This window comes from Rutidosis leptorrhynchoides, chromosome 8 (genome assembly GCF_046630445.1).
Source record: "Rutidosis leptorrhynchoides isolate AG116_Rl617_1_P2 chromosome 8, CSIRO_AGI_Rlap_v1, whole genome shotgun sequence".
Classification (NCBI taxonomy): Eukaryota; Viridiplantae; Streptophyta; class Magnoliopsida; order Asterales; family Asteraceae; genus Rutidosis; species Rutidosis leptorrhynchoides.
In genome coordinates this window covers 285,336,533-285,343,489 of record NC_092340.1, presented here as the reverse complement: position 1 = coordinate 285,343,489, position 6,957 = coordinate 285,336,533, and positions in this window count along the sequence as shown.

Here is a 6,957-nt window from a genome sequence, read left to right as displayed (position 1 = left end):
TGATGGGGAAACATTTTCTTTTTAACGAATAGGTTCCGAGCTCCCTAGTTCTATAGGTGTCAAGTCAAAAGTCTTAACGTATATCCTCCAATAAAATTTATAGGCACACAATATTTTCCGTTGGTTACTTAAATTGCCTAAGTAGTGTCTAGGGGAATAAGGTGAAGTGCAAAGAGTATGAGTCAGAGCCTTGTTTATAAAACGTCTAACGGTAACCGAATCGAATAAACATGAAACGTGAGAATTTCGAGAAGAAACATACCCGTGACTAGTCCATCGTCGTCTCGGGCATCCTAGGCGTTGATGTTGAAAGTTTAACGGCGTGCGTTGGGGTTGATTTTCTTATTTGGGCATTCATTCCTAAAATGACCCGTTTAGCCACATGCGTAGCAAGTGACCGACTTTTGTGTGTTGGGTCCCTTTCGAGGGACGGGGGTGGCACTTCCACAATGTTTGTCGATGTGACCACTTCCTTGGCGCCGGTGGCGAAACCTGCCACATCCTTCAAAGTGATGCTTGTGGCATTCGTTACAAAAAGGTAGTTTTCCGGCATACCCTTTCTTGTCGCCGGGGAAAAAGGGCTCTTTGGTGAAGTTGTTATTGTTGCGGTTGCTTGATTGGGAGGCTTCCCATTTTCTTTTGTTGTTACTCGGGTGGTTCTCGACCATTGGTGCCGGTGCTTCCATTTCATTCGCCGTTTCTAAAGTTTGGCGGGCCTTGGTTAAAGCCTCTTGTATGTTAGTGGGTTGGGATGCCATTACCCCGTGTTGAATGCTCTTAGGGAGGCCATCCATGTAAAGTTCGACTCTTAGGGATTCGGGAGTCATGAGATTTGGACACATTGAGACTAGTTCGGTGAACCGTTGATTATAAGTTTCGAGGTCATTCCCGACCGTTTTTAAATTCCTTAGACCCTGTTCGAGCCTTCGAGTCTCGTCGCGCAGAAAATATTCGGTGATCATTCTTTCTCTTAATTCGGTCCATGAGAGTGTGTGGGCTTCATCAATACCCACCGATTGTACGTACTTGTTCCACCACGAAAGAGCAATGCCGGTGAAAGTGAGGGGGGAAAACTTGACCTTATCTTGGTCTCGACAACCGCTTGTGTTAAAAACGGTCTCCATTTGTTCAAACCATCGGGTGAGAACAACCGGTCCTCCGGTTCCATCGAAAGTGGGAGGGTTGTACTTCATGAAGTTCTTGTAGGAGCAACCTTCGCTTGAATTACCGGCTCCACGATTGGTGTTGTTGGAAAAGTGATCGGCCACGGCCGTACCCACGGCGGTGGTTATCATTCGTTGAAGAGCTTGTTCTAGAGTTTCGAGAGGGGTATTGTGTTGACCTTGGTGAGCCATTGTTCCTTCATGACACAAGAATATCGTTGATTAGTATTCTTAACAACACTAACCGCGATATGGAATAAGGATAGAGAGAAAAATTTTCCTTGACTCGCCTTAAATTCTTTATGTCATAATGTCGGAACGTCCATGTGAATCACCGTAATATAATCCCGGAAATTATATTACCCTGATTCTCATGTGCATTTAACATTACTTCATAAAGTCAAGGTGGCGCGTCAACAAAATTTATCAACGTAAGATCAAGATCGAATACGAGTTAGATATGATAGAAGAGTTCGAGTATAAATGCACAAATAGTCAAGTAATTCCTACTTCAGTCTATATGCCGGTTGTAGTCTAGATTCACCTATGTACCCTATGACTCGGGGTGGACACAAATGAACTCTAAATCCCTACAACCAAAGCTCTAATACCACTTGTAGCGACCCCGACAAATCGTCAAGTGACGGCGTCGACTACGTAGGTCCCATTACATGGTCATAAGTCTTTAAGACAACGTTTGACCAAAATATGTCGCATTCATTTCAATGAAAAAGGGTGTTTCAAGTTTACAAAAAGAAGTTCGACGGCTAGTTACATTACAGTGTTAAACGTACAATTGAAACCTATGCGACACAATTTAAAAGTAGCCAAAAAGATGCTCCAAATATGCATGTATACTCGACATCCAAGCAAGTATCAAAAGAGTGCGGAAGCATGTATCACTTAAGCATTCAAAACCTGAGAAAAAACATAGAAGAATCTGTCAACGAAAACGTTGGTGAAATCATAGGTTTAGTAAATGAGTATGTAAGTAAAATAAGTTGAACCACAAGTTATAGTATAAGTCGATTTTCCGAATCGTTTGAATTCCATAAGTATTGTTGTTTACCGAGCACCCAATTATCAAAGCTTAACTGTATCATTTACCTCAGCATAAAAGTGTTAGAACATACACCGTACCAGAATATATTTCATTCGCTTAATGGTAGCGAGCCGTCCGAATGAGGGTTAGTCAAACCCGTATGGATCCACACAACATAGTCTCGCTTACACCATCTGATGTAACTAATGATAATTGAATTGAGGATTTTCGTTCAAACTCGTCCGTATCTTTGTATTCACAATTGTGTTCAATGTATAAAAGTATGAAAAATATATATACGTGTGAAATGTATATAAGTACGTAATGGATATGTTTCTCAGCCCACGATTTAAAAGTATAAAAGTTGTTGAAAAGTGGGACTATGATCTCACCTTGAGCGCAAGAGTCAATAAAGTACTTCAACGAGTAAACGCGTGCAAAGACAAAGCTAATCTCGACCTAAACAAGTAGGTTGTATCAATAACGATAGTCACGAAGGGTCAAAGTTGTTCAATTAGTCCTATGGCTCGACACGACTCGATTATGTAGCATGTGAAGAAAATTGTCAAGTTTCATGCAAGATACAAGTATGGAATCATGTTAGAAAGATTGCATAATTAATTGGTTAAGTTTGACAAAAAGTCAAACTTGGTCGGGTCAAAGTCAACGAAAAAGTCAACATGTTCGGGTCGGGTCCCGGACTATTTTTCTATGCTAATTATTCATATACAAGTATATTAGAACAAGTTTCATGTGAATCGGAGGTCGGTAGCTAGTCAAACATTTCACGTGAAATGGGACAAAGAGGTCAGAATCTGACCAGGCCAATCCGCGCGCCGCGCGGGGATGGGGCGCGCCGCGCCACCATCTGGGCGGAGAATTCTGGTCAGTTTTTCAAAGTATGCACGAACCAAAACCTTTTCCAACCCAACTCTTGACCCGCAAACACTTATAATGCCTATCATATATCGTTGGAAAGGTATTTTGACGAGGAATACAACTAAGCACTTATGGTCCAACAATAACATCATTTACAATAGCCGAAAACTCATCAAGCGAACAATAAAAGTCCATTTTCAAAGTTTCAAGTTCATCAATTGCATTTTGAGTTTCGGGAAACCAATTCACACATATGATATGCTGTTTTGAACGTAATGAAGCATACATTACTACTAAACACTAACAATTAACATTCCATGACATTCAAGCATCCAAAAATTCATGTCAAGAACTATCAAACCCTAGTCAAACATCTCAAAATCAATAATCATGTTTTTGAAGTTTTCTTAATCAACCTACACATCAATTTGAAGCTAATGATGCTAGTAACACATTTAATACATGAACTTTAACAATTAAACAACTTTTAATCATCCAAAATCAAAGATTAAGCAAGCAATTTTCATATTCAAGCTAGTTACACCAAAAACAACAAATCGAGCATACAAATTACATACACGACATCACAATGAGCCATAGACACTAATTAACACACTTTTAAGTCAAGAACACAAATTTAAAGAAATCTAGTGTTTTAGAAATGTTACCCAAAATCGAAGTAGTTAGCATCAAATCGAAGAGGATGATGAGAGGATCAAGAATATGTAATTTATTTGGTTGCTAGCTCCCTAATCCGGATTTAGATGATGAATTTATGTTAGAAAGTTGAGAGGATTTGGAAGTATCAAAAGGAGAAAGAGAGAGATGAATGAGAGGAGGAGGTTGAAGGTTTGACTAGTTGACCTAGTCAAATCTTTGGCCTCTTTGCAAGTTTGGTCCCTCTAGTTTCAAAGCGGGTGCGGGAAATAACCAAACGAATATTTAAAACGCTCGAGTAAACGGGTGACGTTATAATTAAATAACGAGGATATTATGAACGTTAGTTAATGAAAGATGCCAAATTAAATGACGAAAGATATTATTTAAAAAAAAGACGGTGTTAAAATAAATTTAACGGAAAAACGCGGGATGTTACATCAAGTTGGAAGCCGATCGTTGAGCGATTTAAGAAATGATTGTCGACATGGAAAGCTCGAATGTTGTCTTTTGGAGGTCGTTATACCCTTATCAAATTGGTGCTTAGAAGCTTAGGTATTTATCACTTTTCTCTTTTTAAATGTCTTAAGAAAATTTTACATGAATTAGAAAGAATTCGATGTACTTTCTTTTGGGGTGTAGATCAAGAGTACAAAAAGATGGCATAGGTTAAATGGGAGGTAAGTCTTTCTTCTTTTGATAAGGGTGGTTTGAATATTGAAAGTTTAGAATCATTCAATATGGCTCTTTTATTCAAATGGATTTGGAAATATCATGAATCAAAGAGTATACTTTGGAAGGTGCCAAGATCATGCACCAAAATTACAACCAATATGAGTGGTATGAAATAGTAATCAGATCAATCAATTGATAAACAATTGATTGATCAAAGTAATTTGGATATTAGGGATTACAAGATAACGATCAAAATAAGAGTGCAGAAGCAATAGTAAACGCACTCTTTAACCCTAGGAGATACAAGCATATATATAGAGCCATAAGATTCTAGAATGACAACCAGCACTATTGAAATTAAGAACCAGCAACAAAGGACCCCAACCTTAAAAGCATTGCACCATCAGTCCTTTTAACTGGACCTGCAAACACAACACAAAACACCATAAGCTAGAAAGGGAAACACAAGAAATAAGCTTGAATGAATCACATAATTCAACATCTCCCCTCAAGCTTATTTTGGAACATATCTATGAGCCCCAACCTTTTTGAAAGAAGATCATGTTGGACAGAACCCAGCCCTTTTGTTAAGATATCAGCAAGTTGATTTGCAGAGTCATTTTTCCAGTTTTAATAAGTCCTGAGGTAACTTTGTGTCTTATAAAGTGCATATCAATATCATACTGTTTGGTCCTATCATGAAGAACTGGGTTGGCAGCAATTTGAATAGCAGAGCTATTATCACAAAACAGGGTAATAGGCAAGTTGATTTTAATGATAAAGTCAAGAAGAAGGTTTTTTAACCACACAATTTCACAGGCAGTGGATCCCATAGCCCTATATTCAGCTTCATCTGAGGACCTGGAGATTGTAGCTTGTTTTTTACTTTTCCAAGATACAAGAGAGCCACAAAAGAACACCAAGTATCCAGTGACAGATTTCCTGTTTAGCTTGCACTTTGCCCAATCTGAGTCACAGTAAGCATGCAAGGAATACCCATTGCCTTTCATCATTTGAATTCCCTTTCCAGGGGCTCCCTTTAGGTATCTCAAAACCCTAAGGGCAAGGGCAAAGTGAGATTGCAGAGGGGCATGCATGTACTGACTGAGCACATGAACAGCAAAGGCAATATCAGGTCTAGTAAGTGACAGATAAACTAATCTGCCAACAAGTTTTTGATACTCAGTAAGATTGACAATAGGTTTATCCTTATCACTTGGCTCACAAGCAACATACAAGTTTTGTTCAATAGGGGTGGACATAGGTTTACATCCAAGTAATCCATAGTCATTTAGCAAATCAAGACAATACTTGCTTTGAGACATACAAATGCCATTATCATTTTCTAAAATTTCAATGCCAAGAAAGTATTTTAGTTTTCCTAAATCCTTAATCATAAACTTGGATTTTAGGAAACTTTTAACTTGATTAATTTCATCAATGTTGTTCCTAGTAATCACAATATCATCCACATAAATAAGTAAAGCAACAAACACATTATCCTTATTTTTCACATATAAAGAATAATCAAATTCACTTTGAGTAAAGCCATTCTCAACAAAGGCAGAGTTCAGTTTTTCATTCCACTGCCTTGGTGCCTGTTTTAGGCTATATAAAGATTTAGACAGTTTGCAAACCTTGGTCTTATCAGAGTCACCATAGTATCCCTCAGGCAAGGTCATGTAAACATCTTCATTAAGATCACCATACAAAAAAGCATTATTGACATCAAGTTGATACAAAGGCCAATCATTTTGAACAGTAATGGTGATAAAGCACCTAACAGTAACATGTTTCACAACAGGAGAGAAGGTCTCATCATAGTCAATACCCTCCTTTTGACTGTAACCTTTTGCTACAAGTCTGGCCTTGTATCTCTCAATCTCACCATTGGACTTGTATTTGATTCTATAAATCCATTTACTTCCAACTAGTTTCCTGTTATCAGGAAGGTCAGTGATCACCCAAGTGTTATTTCCAATAAGGGCCTCCATTTTCTAAGTTCATAGCCTCAACCCAGTTAGGATCTTGAGAGGCCTCTTCATAAGTTTTTGGTTCAATAGATTTGTTCAGATTAGACACAAAACACATTTTATCAGAACTAAGCCTGGAGTAATTAACCACCTTTTCTATACCATATTTAACTTTACCCTCAACCACATTGTGACGATTGCTCCAAATCCACTTGGACAAACACATCATTCATCAATTTCATTACGAGGTATTTGACCTCTATATGATACGTTTTGTAAACATTGCATTCCTTTGAAAAGGCACACCATAAATGAATATTTAAATCAAAGGTTTTCGACATCTGATGATTTCTACATATAGACAATCACCGTAATATAATAGTTTACAATAATACTTCTGTTGATAATGCAATCAAAATAAGATAGATAGTGATGATTTGTGAATGCAACGTTTTCTCAAATAAAGCATGTATGACTCCATGCACATATCTTGTATAACATATAAGAAAATAGCAGAAGACTTCTAGGGAACCTGAGAATAAACATGCTAACAAGTGTCAACACAAAG